The sequence below is a fragment of the Rana temporaria genome, chromosome 2 (genome assembly GCF_905171775.1).
Source record: "Rana temporaria chromosome 2, aRanTem1.1, whole genome shotgun sequence".
Lineage (NCBI taxonomy): Eukaryota > Metazoa > Chordata > Amphibia > Anura > Ranidae > Rana > Rana temporaria.
The window spans coordinates 334,794,356-334,810,634 of NC_053490.1; positions in this window are offsets into that span (position 1 = coordinate 334,794,356).

The window sequence follows — 16,279 nt, forward strand, 5'->3', positions numbered from 1 at the left end:
AAAATGAGGAGAAAGACACATTACAACTAAATAAGAACTAATTAGTGTTGTATATTTGCTATTTTTCACAACCCTTTGTTATCATTGGGATGTAACTAGACAGTAGGGAAAATGCAAGCTAACCTTTCATCAAAATTTCAGCAAACACTTTTTTCAGAATGCATTTCAGAAAATTGTCACTACTACATAGAAATGCATTTGAGTCTATTGAGAAGATGAATTTAAATAACAAACATGTCATACTTACCTGCCCTGTGCAATGCTTGTGCACAAAGCAGCCCCATTCCTCCTCTTCCTGTGTCTTTTTTCTTTATTTATGCTATACCCCAAACCCTGCCATAAATATTGTCTAGACAATATTTAACCTCCTGAAATATCCACATCACAGTTCCTGGAGGTATCAGTAGCAAGGTTGCAAGAACCAGTCAGAGACAGCTGACTCCCAATAATGTCAAAAAGAAAGATGGTGACACAGGCTTGAGTGTGCTCAGTGGAGCAGCAGATAACAGAACAATGTATATAAACATTTTACCACAACTGATACTGTGAACTAGTTACTCAAAAAAAAAAAAAAAAAGTATATACATGTGTCTATAGTTATTAATTAATGTGCAAACAATCAACAAATAGTGTGCAATAAATACCAATACAGTGCCCTGTGCAAAACTATAAAATATGAATCTCTCAATCCCTCAAAAAATGTGAAATAAATCCAAAAAGATTTTAAATATGCTACTGTTACAATCCACAGATTGAATGTGCCCCAAGAAAGCAAGAAAAAATGTATTATATATGAAAACAATCTAAAAAATATATGTATATGTGCTAGGAAAGTCCGTAATAGATTATTTCTTGCAGTGATGTCCAGCTATGATTCCACCTTCACCGCAAATAGTGCCTACACCGTCACAGGATAAAATGGCCACTCACCAGATGGACCCAGAAATCTGACTTTGGTTCATATGGATAACCACTCCTTCTCTCAGGTTTATCAGCAATCACTCCCAATGCTGTGGCTGTAATCTCGTTCAGATGGACCCAGAAATCTGCCTTTGGTTCATATGGATAACCACTCAGAGGTGTATTTAGGTTTTGTGCTGCCCTAGGCCTGACTAAACTCATGCACCCCCTAATTTAAATATGACCCACCCCTTCCTGTTTAAGACATGCCCTATCATATGTAAACTACACCCCTTCCACTTTAGGCTCCACCTTTTCCTGTTAGAGCTCCACCTCTTCCTCTCTGTACATTAGCACACTCACGCACTATTCACTCCATACTTGCATCAATCAATCCAGTTGGCTCCGGTCTAAATTGTTTCCCTTACCATGTGTATGTATGAATGCGAGTTAGGGGATTTAGATTGTAAGTTCCTTGCGGGCAGGGACTGATGTGACCTCTGTACCCTCCCCGCACCTCTGTACCCTCCTCATACCTCTGTACCCTCCCCGCACCTCTGTACCCTCCTCATACCTCTGTACCCTCCCTGTACCTCTGTACCCTCCCTGCACCTCTGTACCCTCCCCGCACCTCTGTACCCTCCCCGTACCTATGTATCCTCCCCGCACCTCTGTACCCTCCTCATACCTCTGTACCCTCCCCACACCTCTGTACCCTCCCCGCACCTCTGTACCCTCCCTGTACCTCTGTACCCTACCTGTACCTCTGTACCCTCCCCGCACCTCTGTACCCTCCCCGCACCTCTGTTTATGTCTGTACCCTCCCCGTACCGCTGTACCCTCCCCGTACCTCTGTTTATCTCTGTACCCCCCCCCCCACACCGCTGTTTATGTCTGTACCCCTTCCTCTCGCACCTCTGTTTATTTCTGTACCCCCCCCCTAGCACCTCTGTTCCCCTCTGATCCCACCACTCCCCCCCCCATACACACACACACATCTGTGTTCCCCCTCTGGACCCCTACCCCAATAGGGGGGTGGCCTCACTAGGGGAAATGACTGATCGCTGTTCATACATTGTATGAACAGAAGGTCAGGCATTTCTCCCCTGACAGGACCGGGAGCTTTGTGTTTACACACACAGCTCCCGGTCCTCGCTCTGTAAAGAGCAATCCTGGGTGCCCGGCGGCGATCGCGCCCGCCGGGCACGCGCATGGGAGTCTGGTGGCCGCTTCGAGAGGCCGACGTATAGCTACGGGCTCTCGCGCAGGGGAGCCAACCTGCCGCCGTATAACTGTGGCGGCTGGTCGGCAAGTAGTTATTGCACACTATTTGTTGATTGTTTGCACATTATTTAATAACTATAGACACATGTATATATTTTTTGTTTTTTTTGAGTAACTAGTTCACAGGATCAGTTGTGGTAAAATGTTTATATATAAGTTAGCGCAATTTACTTCACAAATACACAAATCTAAACCCAACCTTTGAGGCTGCATTTTTATTGCAGCAAGACTTAATAAGAATATTGATATCATCTTGGCACCGGTAACACACAAAACTTTTTCTAGATAACAGAACAATACTGAATTTACTGGGCTTGAAGGCAATAAAAAATAACAAAGGAGGCAGAAGCTAAACTTCAGGCACAAAAACGTGTAAATATATTCCTCAATAGCCACAACAGAATATAAATCAATTTTGTGTGCACCAAATGCCTTTCCAAACCTAATTATATTATCATCAAAAGAATGGGGACATGACTTAACTGATGTATACTACCTTTGTGTTCTCTCCCTTACTGCCTACCTCCCCCCACTATAGTGTATTAGATTCAAGGTGCTGCCTCCCTCCCCCGGATACAGAGTGATCCCATATTGGGATGGTAGACAGCAATCTGACCCAACAAATAACATGTTTAATGATTAACACTGTTATAACTGTCGATTGAGGTTCACAACATGTTTTGTCATATCTACGTGAATGGTGATTTTCTTATGGTTATATCTCACTATACATCTCACCTATGTATATGACTATATATGTTTTCTGCAAAACCTAATAAAAAATATAAAAAAAAAAGAATGGTGACATCATCATTGTGCTGCAAGTAGCCTCTGTAGAGGCAGGGATTTTGGAGGGACCTAACAGATCCACCCACCTCAAACCACCTGCAGAAAACTACAGGACTAAGGTGGATATAAGACCATTCACCCTAATGATAGAGAGTAGCAGGGACTGGTCTTAGGCCCCTTTCACGCTGGCACGGGAGGTACGGTGGTGGTAAAGCACTGCTATTTTTAGCGGCGCTTTACTGTCGGAATTGTTGCAGTATTTGGTCGCTAGTGGTGTGGTTTTACCCCCACTAGCGGCTGAAAAAGGGTTACTACCGCCCAAAATGCGCCTCTGCAGAGGAGCATTGCCGGAAGTATAGCCGCGGTTTCCCATTGCTTTCAATGGGAAGGAGCAGTGGAGGAGCGGTAAACACATCGCTCCTTCTCCGCTCCAAAGATGAGGCTAGCAGGACTTTTGGAGCAGTCCTGCTAGCGCACCACTCCAGTGTGAAAGCCTGGAGAAACAGCAGCCGCTGTTTCAGGTCGGTTTGCAGGTGCTCTTCCAATGTGAAAGGAGTGATAGGTTTATTAAACAGAGATAATTTATCGCATTTCAGTTTTTTAGCAGTTCTCAGAGAAAACATAATCTCCTTTGACACCCTGTTTATGAAGTAGAGAACATTTGTTCTCAGAGGGAGAACAGAGGAAAAGTTCTTCCTCTGAGAATAGCTGATATCTGTGTATAAGAGGGAGGGCTGACTGAGATCTTGTGAATTTTCATGAATTGCTGTCCATACAGCTGTGCCGATAGCGTGCGCGGTGTGCACTCCCGACACAGTTACCGGCACCTAACCGAAAGATCCCGTTGTTTGCGATCGTGAGTTTTCTGATCACATGACCTCTGTGACAGCCAATCATGGTGGTCACGTGCTCTTAAGTCCCGCCCGACCCGCCCCACCACTCTGCATTATAATCTTCTTAAAGGGCCAGAAGGCACCTGCGTGAAGAGGTAAAAAGTGAAACCAAAGTTAAAAAGAGCATGTAATTACATGAAAATAATAAGCACTGACCACTGGTAGTTTTTTTTAACTCTCAGCTTTTTTTTCTTCACGCACACCTTGGCACATTCCTTAAATGTATATTTTGGCCCTTTTTAATTGTACATTTTTGGCATTATATACACGCATTTTTCAGTTTTTTAACTGTCATATTTTTTAAAACACATTTTGGTGCTTTTATAAACACCCTGTACCACTGCAGAAGTGGCAAATACAAATAAAGCAATGTTATTTAACCACTTGACATCCTGAAGATTTACCCCCCTTCCTGACCAGGCCATTTTTGGCAAATACGGCACTGCGTTATTTTAACTGACAATTGCGCGTTTGTGCAACGATGTACCAAAATTAAATGTATGTCCTTTTTTCCCCTCAAATAGAGATTTCTTTTAGTGGTATTTGATCACATCTGCATTTTTAATTTTTCGCTCTATGAAAAAAATATATATTTTTTTTTACTTTCTGCTAAAAAAAATATCCAGTAGAAAACCTGAAAAAAATGAATTTCTTCATAAATTTAGGCCAATATGTATCTGCTACATATTTTTGATAAAATATGGGTAAAAAATCCCAATGAGTATATATTGGTTTCTGCAAAAGTTATAGCGTCTACAACCTATGGGATATTTTGTAAGACCAGCAACTTATAGCTGGACTGGGATATAGTGAGTGAGGTGGACAGCAAGTGGGTAAATTGCCTGTAAATGCAGAAAACAGCATGCAACCTCCCAAAATGCATACCAAGCTCTTAAGGAACTGGTATGTATTTTGGGGGACCAATGTCCAATGTCTTCTACTGTATCTTCAGAAAAAAAGAACATTTTTTAGGGTCAAATGTTTTTTTTTTCTTGCTAAAATGTCACTTTTGCTGTAGTAGAACATGTGTGGGGTTCTCTTCCCTATGTGTTTGGCATTGCCCTGCCAAAATGCATGACACACGCTCATCTGAATATGCAGCTTGCATGGACGAGAAAGAAGGATGACAGCCATGCAGCCCACCCCCTAAACCATGCCATGCCACATGCTCTTGACATACATGATGAGAGTACGTGGCCTGGTAGGACCCTTTTGTCAAAGCCCCTTGTCCCCATGATGATGAGTACAAGGTCCTCCTCCCCACAACCCTGGCCCAGTGGTTGTGGGTGTCATCTGTGGGCGGGAGGTTAATCAGGATCTGAAAGCACCTTTAGAAATATGGGGCCCCTCAGATACTGCACACTTGTGAATGAGTAAAGGGTACTCATTCACAAAAAAAGTTGACAGTTAATAAATAAATCACACACAAGTGCTTTAATAAAAAAAAAATTGAAAATGCCCCACAATGCAAATCCATCATCAAAACTAGGGATGTCCCGATACCACTTTTTTAGGACCGAGTAAAAGTCCTGATACATTTTTAAATGTACTCGCCGATACCGATTACCGATGTGTCCATGTGTCCCCAAATGCAGTCATGTGTCCCCAAATGCAGCCATGTATCCCCAAATGCAGCCGTCTCCCCAAATGCAGCCTTGTCCCCAAATGCAGCCTTGTCCCCAAATGCAGCCATGTATCCCCAAATGCAGCCATGTCCCCAAATGCAGCCGTGTCCCCAAATGCAGCCCTGTGTCCCCAAATTCAGCCTTGTGTCCCCAAATGCAGCCTTGTGTCCCCAAATGCAGCCTTGTGTCCCCAAATGCAGGCATGTGTCCCCAAATGCTGCTGTGTCCCCAAATGCAGCCGTGTCTCCCAATGCAGCCGTGTCTCCCAATGCAGCCGTGTCCCCAAATGCAGCCATGTCCCCAAATTCAGCTTTGTGTAGGTCTCCAGTGGCAAAGAAAAAGCCCCTCCCGCAGTCTAGTTGATCAGCGCTCGGGGAACACTTTCATTTAAATAGCTGTGTTTTCCCCGCCACATGTCGTCATATATAGCCCCTCCCCCTTGTCCGGGCACTTTGATAGACAGATCACCCTTCCAATCCTGGCGGGGAACACACAGCTATTCAAATGAAAGCTGTTATGTTCCCCAGCGCTGATCAACTATACGGTGGCGGCGGTAGTGGCAGCAGCTCTCCTCTCCTCCAGTGGCATGTTTTACATACCCGAGGACTGCTCTGCTCTCCGCCTCCTCTCCGCCCCCTCTCAGTCTCCTCTCCGACCACTCTCCGCCCGCTCTCCGCCGGCTCTCCGCCCCCTCTCAGAGGATGAGAAAAAAAGTATCGTAAAGCATCGGAAGCATTTGCGCAAGTACAAGTACTCGCGCAAATGCTCAGTATCGGTCCCGATACCGATACTAGTATCGGTATCGGGACAACCCTAATCAAAACATTGTCCAACTATGAAGATCCTTGTCAATCACAGCAATGCTCCTAACACTCCTAATGAAAAAAAAAAAAAAACACTGACTGCCATGACAATCTGCTCCTAATGGAGACTCACACTGAATGACAGATCCTGGCCATATTTGGTCAGTGATGTATGCTACCATACTCATACCTTGCAATGGAGGATAATGCATTTTCACACATTGTGGTGTGCTACATTGCTTAAAATATCGCATGCACCTTTTTCTGCATTTTGATGCATTAGGCATTCAAATAAATGCTTATTAACGTGACATAATCCATTTTAACATACTGTAAATGCGCCCTTAATGTTTTCATGTATGTTCTAAAATGTCTTGTGTGCTCACATTTTTGTGAAATCTTTTGAAGTACCATTCCTTTTTTTTACTAATTTAGGGATTGTTACTTTATTGCTAATGTTTTTCTTTCTATGGCTTTTTTTATAAAAGGTATTTAAAAGTTGTAGACAGAGTATCAGTTATGTAATCTAAATGATAAACATAGAAACAAATACATAAAGGACAAATGCATTACAGAGAAAATACAAAATAAAAAATAATTGAAAATAGAACTTTATGTAAAATTTGTCTGAAAATGTATAAGGATATAAAACAGTAAGAAGAGGGGTAATTGAGAAAACTGGAAGTTACATCCCTTATGTACATAAGATCGGAATTTCCGACAACAAAACCGTGGATTTTTTTTCCAACTTGGCTCAAACTTGTGTTGCATACACAAGGTCACATAAATGTTGTCTGAAATTCTGAATGTCAAGAACACTGTGACGTAAAACACTACGACGATGTGATGGTGTGTACGCGGCATTAGATTGTGGTTGATTTTTGCAACACTGCAAGGGAGATTTCCCATCACACCATGTTCTGACTCATGTCCATATTCTTCAGAAGAAGTGAGGAAAAATCTCTCTAGTGAAGACACAAAAAAAAAAAAAAACGAAATCTAATCCTTCCTGAGGCCTGGTTCACATGCATTTTTTCGTGCATTTTCAGTTTTGCAGACACACACTACAGTCCATTTAACATGGTTTCCTATGGGTAATGTTCACATCTCTTCATTTCATGGAAAGGGTCATGGACTTTTTTTCTGGTTTTTGATTCAATAGATTTCAATGGATCAAAAACGTGCATTGAAAAACGCAAAATGCACCTGGAATATGCAAACTGCAACCTGCGTAGGTGTGAACCAGGTCTTACTGCCTAAATGATTCCTTAAATAAAAACATTTTTATTATTGTCCATGTATCCAGTGGGGGAATTTCCTCTAATTTTCCATTCTGTACAATACTTTTTAAATGTGCCGGGTGAAAAATATAATTAGCTACAACCCAGACAGTAATACACACTTTACAAAGGCATTAACACATTTCTCTATGAAAAAATTAAGTTATGGGGGAAAGAGAGCTTTCACAATTTACAATCAGCAACATGTCTCTCTCAGCAGTATCAATTTAAAGTAAACCTTGGAATTTAGTCAATTTTTTAAGGACTCTTTGGGCATTAAAGAATAAATCTAAATGGTCATTAGATAAAATGTCCATTGTTTGATTCAATTTACCCACAGTCATAGTTTTCCCTGGTTTATTTTGCTTGTAGATCTTAACTATATTTGCTAATTAGAATATACTGGCATTATGTTCTATGTATGTGTCTGATTGTGTGGAATTTACGTTGATTTAGCTAAATCACCTTTCATATTTTATATGCAACTTGGATATTAGCTAACTCTGCTTATAAATATTTTCTAAATTACCCTGATTAGTTTACATTATTTAAGTCCTTGTTGTATCACTAGATTCTAAATATGATATGAATAGCTGTTCAACTCAGAACGATTGTGTCTGTTTTTTCACATGGAAATGTTGTGGTATTATTGCCTAGAAGGTTTTTTTTGTTTGTAACAATCTGTTTTATATTTTATGATAAAGAATGTGTACATTTGAAACAAGATTTTGTTTTCAAATTTTTCCCAATAAAAGTCATCCTTTTGAAAAGTATGAAATGAGCAAGTGAATATATGTATAACTATAGTAAAATTCATGAGGTGGACTGTAAACTCCCTTCACTACGAGCTAGTAGTATAATAATAGTTAGGTGTACTTGCTAGCAATGTTTTTGGTGTAGCAGTGCAAATATTTTTTTAGGAGGCAGTTTTTTTTTTCTGCATTGCAAGTAGTTATTATTGCTGGACCTGGCCATTCAACACATTACTGTTTCTAGCCTTTGATATAGTGCTGCTGTCCATTGCTTGTTCAACTGTAGAAGGAAGCAATAATTACAGACCCAAGCCAATCTAAAAAAAAAAAAAAGAAGGAAATACAATTTTAAACTTAGAAATTTTAGAAAGTATGAGCTTTCCTTGCAATGCTGCGTAGTACATCATACCACGTAAGTGCTTATTACTATAGTTACAGCAATTATGAATTCTCAGTAATGCAATCAAACATAGCATGAAGGGCTACATATTTATAGATATAGATATATATCTATCTATATCTATCTATCTATATATACACACATTTATAAATATATATATATATATATATATATATATATATATATATATATATATATATATATATATATATATATATATATATATATATATGTGTATATATATATGTGTATCTTATCATATTCAGAAATATGTAAATCTTACTCTATATCAATGAATACTTTTATTGTTATTGCTGGTTATGTATATTATTTAATTGAAGCAGGTCAGAAACATACCTCTGCGAACAGTATACCACTGCTAGAATATGTTCAGCTATATAATTCCCTTGTATTTATATTATATAGCTGCTGAAATGACAATTCAGTGGGGATTAATTACGGCTCAACAACATATGTAATTTGCTAATGTCAGTTGCTTTGTTAATTTGCTCAATTCATTTTAACAGTGAATTAACCCAAATTTAATGAAGGACTTTTACAAAAAAATGTTTTTCAATCATTTGAGCAGCAAGTGTTATACGTAAGTAAAAGAGTAATATCTTTCTACACATCTTGGTATATTCTTAAGAATGAAGATTACGTGTGCCATAAATAAACTGTACCACGTTATGTATGGACTAATCTTCATAAAAGGTATATTTCAAATGAAAATGTATGGCCGCCAATGTTGTTGCTTCTCTAATTGCCATCATTGATGTTGCTATACACTGATTTATTTGAATATTTAGCACTTTACTTGCTTCAAAAATTAGCAATGGAAATTATTGCTGTCTTTCCAGTAATTGCATCACACATATTGTAATATCAGAGAAAATTTGATGTAATGCTACAGTATTTTCACTATGTGTAACACTAAATTTTTTTGAAATGCTTGCCCTTTAATTATGTAAGAAAAAATCTGGAGCTCAAATGATATCTTTTGAGATATTTTTTGACTAACTTAAAGGAGTTGTAAAGGAATTTTTTTTTTGCCTAAAATTAATGTCTGCAAGGTAGACAGACAGAATAGTGTAATGATTCTGTTAAAAAACGAGTAAATACCTATTAAATTCCTTCATCTATATCACCACCGCCATTCTAGTTTCTGTTCTCTCATTCACTTCCTGGTTTGCATTGTTCGTTCATGTAAGAACTACATTTCCCAGTATGAATTGCGGCACGCCCAGTAATTCACACCTTCTTGAGGTCTCTAACAGCATCCTGCCGCACAGATGTAGTTCCCAAGAGGGGGTGAGCATGTTACTCACCACCGCAGTAAATCCTCCCATCACGGTGGTCAGTAAAATCAGACAAGCAGGAAGTGAACAGAACAGAGAAGAAATAGAGCAACTTCTGAGCAAAAACTAACAATGAGGAAGTGAAAAGAGGAATGTCTGCAGGTAAAGGATGCTTATTATGAAAACATTTTTTTTTCTTTACAACCCCTTTAAAATGTTTATCCCCCTTTTACAGCCAAATTGGGACAAAACCTACTTTATATTTGTTACATGTCCTCATTTACATAGCATAACAAAAAAATAAAAAAATAAATTGCAGCATAACTTTTTAAAATGTTCTTTTCTAGAAACTCCAACACTGTAAAATCATTTTAGTTCTTCATATTTATGAGGAGCTGGGAAAGGAACCGCTAGAAGGGGAAAGCTCAGCGAAAGCCAATATCGATGACACAAAGCCACCAGGCTGGACCGCTGGTGGCTTTGTGTCACTGGTATCAGCTTTAGTGGAGCTTCCAACTGGCTGTGTACCTTCTAGCAGTTCCTGCTATTGGCTTCCTACCCAGCTCCTCATAAACAAAAAGAACTAGTAGAATTTTACAGGGCTGAAGTTTCAAGAAAAGAGCATTTAAAAAATAAGCTGCATTTTTTATTTATTTTTATCTAAGGAAGTCTGCTATTGGCTTCCTTAAGATCCCACTGGCCAGAAGACACATCCTGCCATCTCATCTGGAACCTCCTCCACTGACAATACAGCTCTTAAATGTAAGCACATATTGTAGATATTATTCTATAAAGTGATTGGAGTTACTTTGTCCTCCCTGTCAGCTACCCACACAGATCCTTGGATGTTTATGGGGCTATCTATTTACGTGGGTTTGGGCTGTGGAAATTCGTTGTGAGATCCCAGCTATTCATCTTGTGTCAACTTGTGTACATGTATTCTTTATGGACTGACAATGAACTTTTCAATAGCTAGATGTAAATAGGGATGAGCCGAAAATTAGTGCGAACAAGGGGGCCTCCAGATCCCCCCCCCCCCATGTAAATCAGTATGGGGTACATTTTACCCCTACCCATTCACCCAAAAAAAAAAAAAGCGGTAACAGACAGTTTTTGATAACTCCTTTATTTAACCACTTGCTTACTGGGCACATATACCCCCTTCCTGCCCAGGCAAAATTTCAGCTTCCAGCACTGCGTCACTTTAACTGACAATTAAGCGGTCGTGCGACGTGGCTCCCAAACAAAATTTACATCTTTTTTTCCCCACAAATAGAGCTTTCTTTTGGTGGTATTTGATCACCTCTAAATGTGTAGAGAAGTGATTTTCGCGCCAAAAGAAATTATACTAAAAGTGTGGGATAAATAGAATAAATCATATATCAAAAAGCAGCTCCCCTAGAAAAAAGAGAACATATAGATCTCTGATTCAGTGAATAATTGAGTGATAGGGGGCGCTATACCCGATACCTAATAAGTGTATCAGAAAAAAAGAGAACATACACTAACTAAAATATATGCGCAAATGTGAATATATAGATGCAATTCAGGCCCTGACAGCATGAACTGCATAAGGTGATATATATAATAACTTGATCTTAAATACGTAAAAATAGATATATAGTGCCAATAACCATTTGATAGGTATAAAGGTGAACAATATATACGTGAAACACAATATAAAAATGCGTGCTCCCAAAACCAAGGAAACAAAAAAGAGTCCAAAGAGAAAAAATATATATGTATATATATTAAAGGCACTGTCCATGCACTCTTAGAGTGATAATTGGCATTCTCCCAAATGGCAACAAATCAGCTTGACAGAGAGGCATGCAATCTTCTTGAAATCATGTGTATACAATTTAGATTCTTCCACCACTTAAGAGTTGACACCCAAGAAGTGCTGATATAATGGACTCTTACCAGAGCGATAGGGCTTGCTTAATTAAAAGAAAGCCAAAATCGCATGAGCAGAATAATGTCTGCAAGCATATGGTGCGTCCTCCACTGGTGTCACATGCTATCTCTCTCCAGGAAAATTAGGCAGATGGGACATGAAAAGGCAGAGAACAACTCATAGTGCAACCGGTTTATTTGAGATAAAAAATTAAAAACAAAGCAGGGCCAAGTGGCCACTTACACTAACAAGTGCCCAACCCGGCACTAGGACTGCAGGCTCAGATACGGAAGCGTCAGCCTCTACTTCCGTGTCGGCGCGGTTCCGTCAGGTGTCCTCGCTACAGCCGAATGCGGGTGGGGGATCGAGTTCAAATGGGTGACCAGGCTACGCCACCGACGATCGTTTCGTTAGTACGTCTTCAGGGGGGCGTGCCTGGTCACTGGGGTCACGGACTTTTGAATGGTAAGGCAGGAAGTGCGCGGGATTGATTGGCGGGACCAGCAGCCAATCACAGCGCAGTCCCGGCGGATGTAAAAGAAAAAGCTAAATGAATATAAATTTGAGTGACACAATTCATATACAGAAGAGCCCCGGGACTCAGGAATCGGATAGCAAAAAATGTACCGGATTCCCCCAAAAAATTGGGCACTTTTCTGGATGGCTCCGGCTTTCATCACTGTACACGCTGCAAGGCGTGTCAGATCACTAGAAAGCCGGGAGACATAAAGAAAAAGACACACTTTCAATCGAATGTAACTCATGAGCAGTTCAAAATCAAACCTTTGATTACCTGCAACTCTGACCATGTGACCTACGTTCTGGAGTGTCCCTGCTCGCTCCAGTACGTGGGACGCACGACACGCAAACTCAGAGTGGGTAGGTATCACATGGGTAGGTACAGAGCATGATGGGACTGTGAGGCCTATATAGGTCCGATGAAAGCAGCGCACCTGCCATTTCAGCGAGAAGAGCCAGCGTGTCAACATCGGGAGAAGAGAAGAAGAGAAGACGTCACAGCACAGCGGCCTGAAGGGAGAAGTAGAAGTCGTCACAGAACAGCGGAAGAAGGAGAAGGCACCGGACAGCGGGAGGAAGAACCGGGGTGCGCCGAGTCAAGAGCTGAGAGCGGCGAACATAGAAGAAGACCCCCCGGAGCGGAGAAGACGTCACAGAAGAGCGGTGAAGACCCCGGAGAGCAGGAGAAGACCCCCGGAAATCGGAAGAAGAAGCTCCCCCTGGTAAAAGAGCTAAAGAAGACAGGGGGAGCCTCCGGAGCAGACTAATAAAATATTTTAATACCCTGTGTTTTTTATTTGTGTTTTTACCACTTTTCCTCCAGGTGAATGGGTAGGGGTACGATGTACCCCAAAGCCATTCACTTAGGGTGGGGGGCCGGTATCTGGGGGCCCCCTTATTAAAGGGGGCTCCCAGATTCCGATAAGCCTCCCGCCCGCATACCCCGACAACCAACGGCCAGGGTTGTCGGGAAGGGGCCCTGTCCTCATCAACATGGGGACAGGGTGCTCTGAGGTGGGGGGCCGCAGTGCGCCCCCCTGCCCCAGAGCACCCAACCCCCCCATGTTGAGGGCATGCAGCCTGGTACGGCTCAGGAGGGGGGGGGGCGCTCGCTCATCCCCACTCCTTTCCTGACCGGCCGGGTAGCGTGCTTTGGATACGGGTCTGGTATGGATTGTAGGGGGACCCCCTACGCCGTTTTTTCGGCATAGGGGGGCTCTCCTTACAACCCATAACAGACCTAAGGGCCTGGTATGCTCCTGAGGGGGGAACCCATGCCGGATTTTTATTTAAAATCCGGCGGGGACTTCCCCCTCAGGATTCATAACAAACGCCGCACACGTGTAGAATTGGCGGGAATCCAAGTCGGATCTCCCGTCGCTTCTATGACGCGCACGTTGGAATGTGCTGTCACTATTCCAGTGAGTGCGAGATGTCGGCGAGATCTCGGCACCATGTCGCCGAGAATCAGCGCGATGCTGTCATGCTAAAAACACAATATCACAAACACCTACTGTAATAGACGCACTACGTGGTATTTCTGCTCTTTACCACCACCCTTTGGGCAACTTCTGCTATTTTTGTCTGATCTTTAGCATTGGTTCTGAGCATGCGTGTTTAGAATTTGGACTTTAGTCCGACGGACTTGTGTACACACGATCGGATTAGCTGACGTAGGACATTTGTTGCTGGAAAGTTTGTCTGTTTTCACAGCGAACATTTGTCCGATGAAAAAGCGAAAACATTTGTCAGATGGAGCGTACACACGGTCGGATTGTCCGATCAAACAGGTCTGTCGGACATTTGTTGTCAAAAAGTCAGATCAGTGTTCAAACTGCCCTGTATAAAAGTGTGTGTGCATCCAATAAAAGAGTGGCCTGTTTAAACTTACATACAGCCTGCCTGGTGTTTGTTCAGAACTATCACAAATGGATTCGAACGGCACATAGCTGTAGTTTGAAAACCGGAACATCGGATGGCCGAACCATCAGACGTTGTGATCTGCAATCTGATCCAATAGTAGCAGAGGAGTGTCGGGAGAGTGGAACCAAGCAAGCAAGGGTCTTGTTACAGTATATACATATATATTTTTCTGAAATGTATAGGTAAAGTTGATCCACGGAAAATCTAATTGCCTCTTGGGGGTCAGGAAGGAATTTTTTCCCCCTGCTGTAGCAAATTGGATGATGCTTTGCTGGGGGTATTTGTCTTCTCTGGATCAACTGTGGGCATAGGATTGGGTATATACGGGATTGTTTGATGTTATTTTTTATTTATTTTTATGGTTGAACTAGATAGACTTGTGTCTTTTTCAACCTAACTATGGGCCAGATTCACGTAGATGAGCGGTGGCGTAACATATCGTAGATACGTTACACCGCCGCAATTTTTCATCGCAAGTGCCTGATTCACCAAGCACTTGCGATGAAAACCTACGCCGTGCTTTGCGCGAAGTGACATCATTTTTTCGAACGGCGACGCGCGTAGCGTAATTCCGTATTCCCGGACAGCTTACGCAAACGACGTTATTTTTAAAATTTTGATGCGAGAACGACGGCCATACTTTATACAGCAATACGATTGCTGTGTAAAGTTAAGGCACCAAAAAAAAAACGACTAACCTTGCAACGGGAAACTAGACTAGCGGCGACGTATCAAACGCGAAAAACCGTCGTGGATCGCCGTAACTCCTAATTTGCATACCCGACGCTGGTTTACGACGCAAACTTCCCCCAGCGGCGGCCGCGGTATTGCATCTTAAGATCCGACAGTGTAAAACAATTACACCTGTCGGATCTTATGGCTATCTATGCGTAACTGATTCTATGAATTAGTCGCATAGATAGAACAACAGATACGACGGCGTATCAGGAGATACGACAGCGTATGAGGAGATACGCCGTCGTATCTGCTCTGTGAATCTGGCCCTATGTAACTATATATAGTGCAGCCCGTGTAGTATATTTAATACAGTTCAGAGTATATAGTGCCGTCTGTATAGTATATACAGTATAATACAGTGCAGAGTATATAATGCAGTCCATACAGTACATATACTATATATATATATATATATATATATATATATATATATATATATATATATATATATATATATATATATATATATATATATATATATATATAGTTCAGTGTGTATATAGTGCAGTCAGTGAAGTATATATAATACATTGGAGAGTATATAGTGAAGTCTGTATAATAAATATATATATATATATATATATATATATATATATATATATATATATATATATATATATATATATATATATATATATATATATATATATATATATATATATATAAATATATATATATAAAATACGGTTCAGAGTATATAGTGCAGTTAGTGTACTACATATATATAATACAGTTCAGAGTATATAGTTCACTCTGTATAGTATATATTATACAGTTCAGAGTATATAGTACAGTCCGTATAGTATAAATAATACAGTTCAGAGTATATAGTACAGTCAGTGTAGTATATATAATACAGTTCAGATTATATAGTGCTGTCCGTATAGTATATATAATGCGGTTCAGAGTATATAGTACAGTCAGTGTAGTATATATAATACAGTTCAGATTATATAGTGCAGTCCGTATAGTATATATAATACAGCTCAGAGTGTATAGTGCAGTCCGTATAGTATATATAATGCGGTTCAGAGTATATAGTACCACCAGTGTAGTATATATAATACATTGTATATAGTGCAGTCAGTGTAGTATATACAATACAGTGCAGGGTATATAGTGCAGAGTATATCATATAGTGTATTGAAGTGATTAAGGGGAACCCTATGACAGAATTA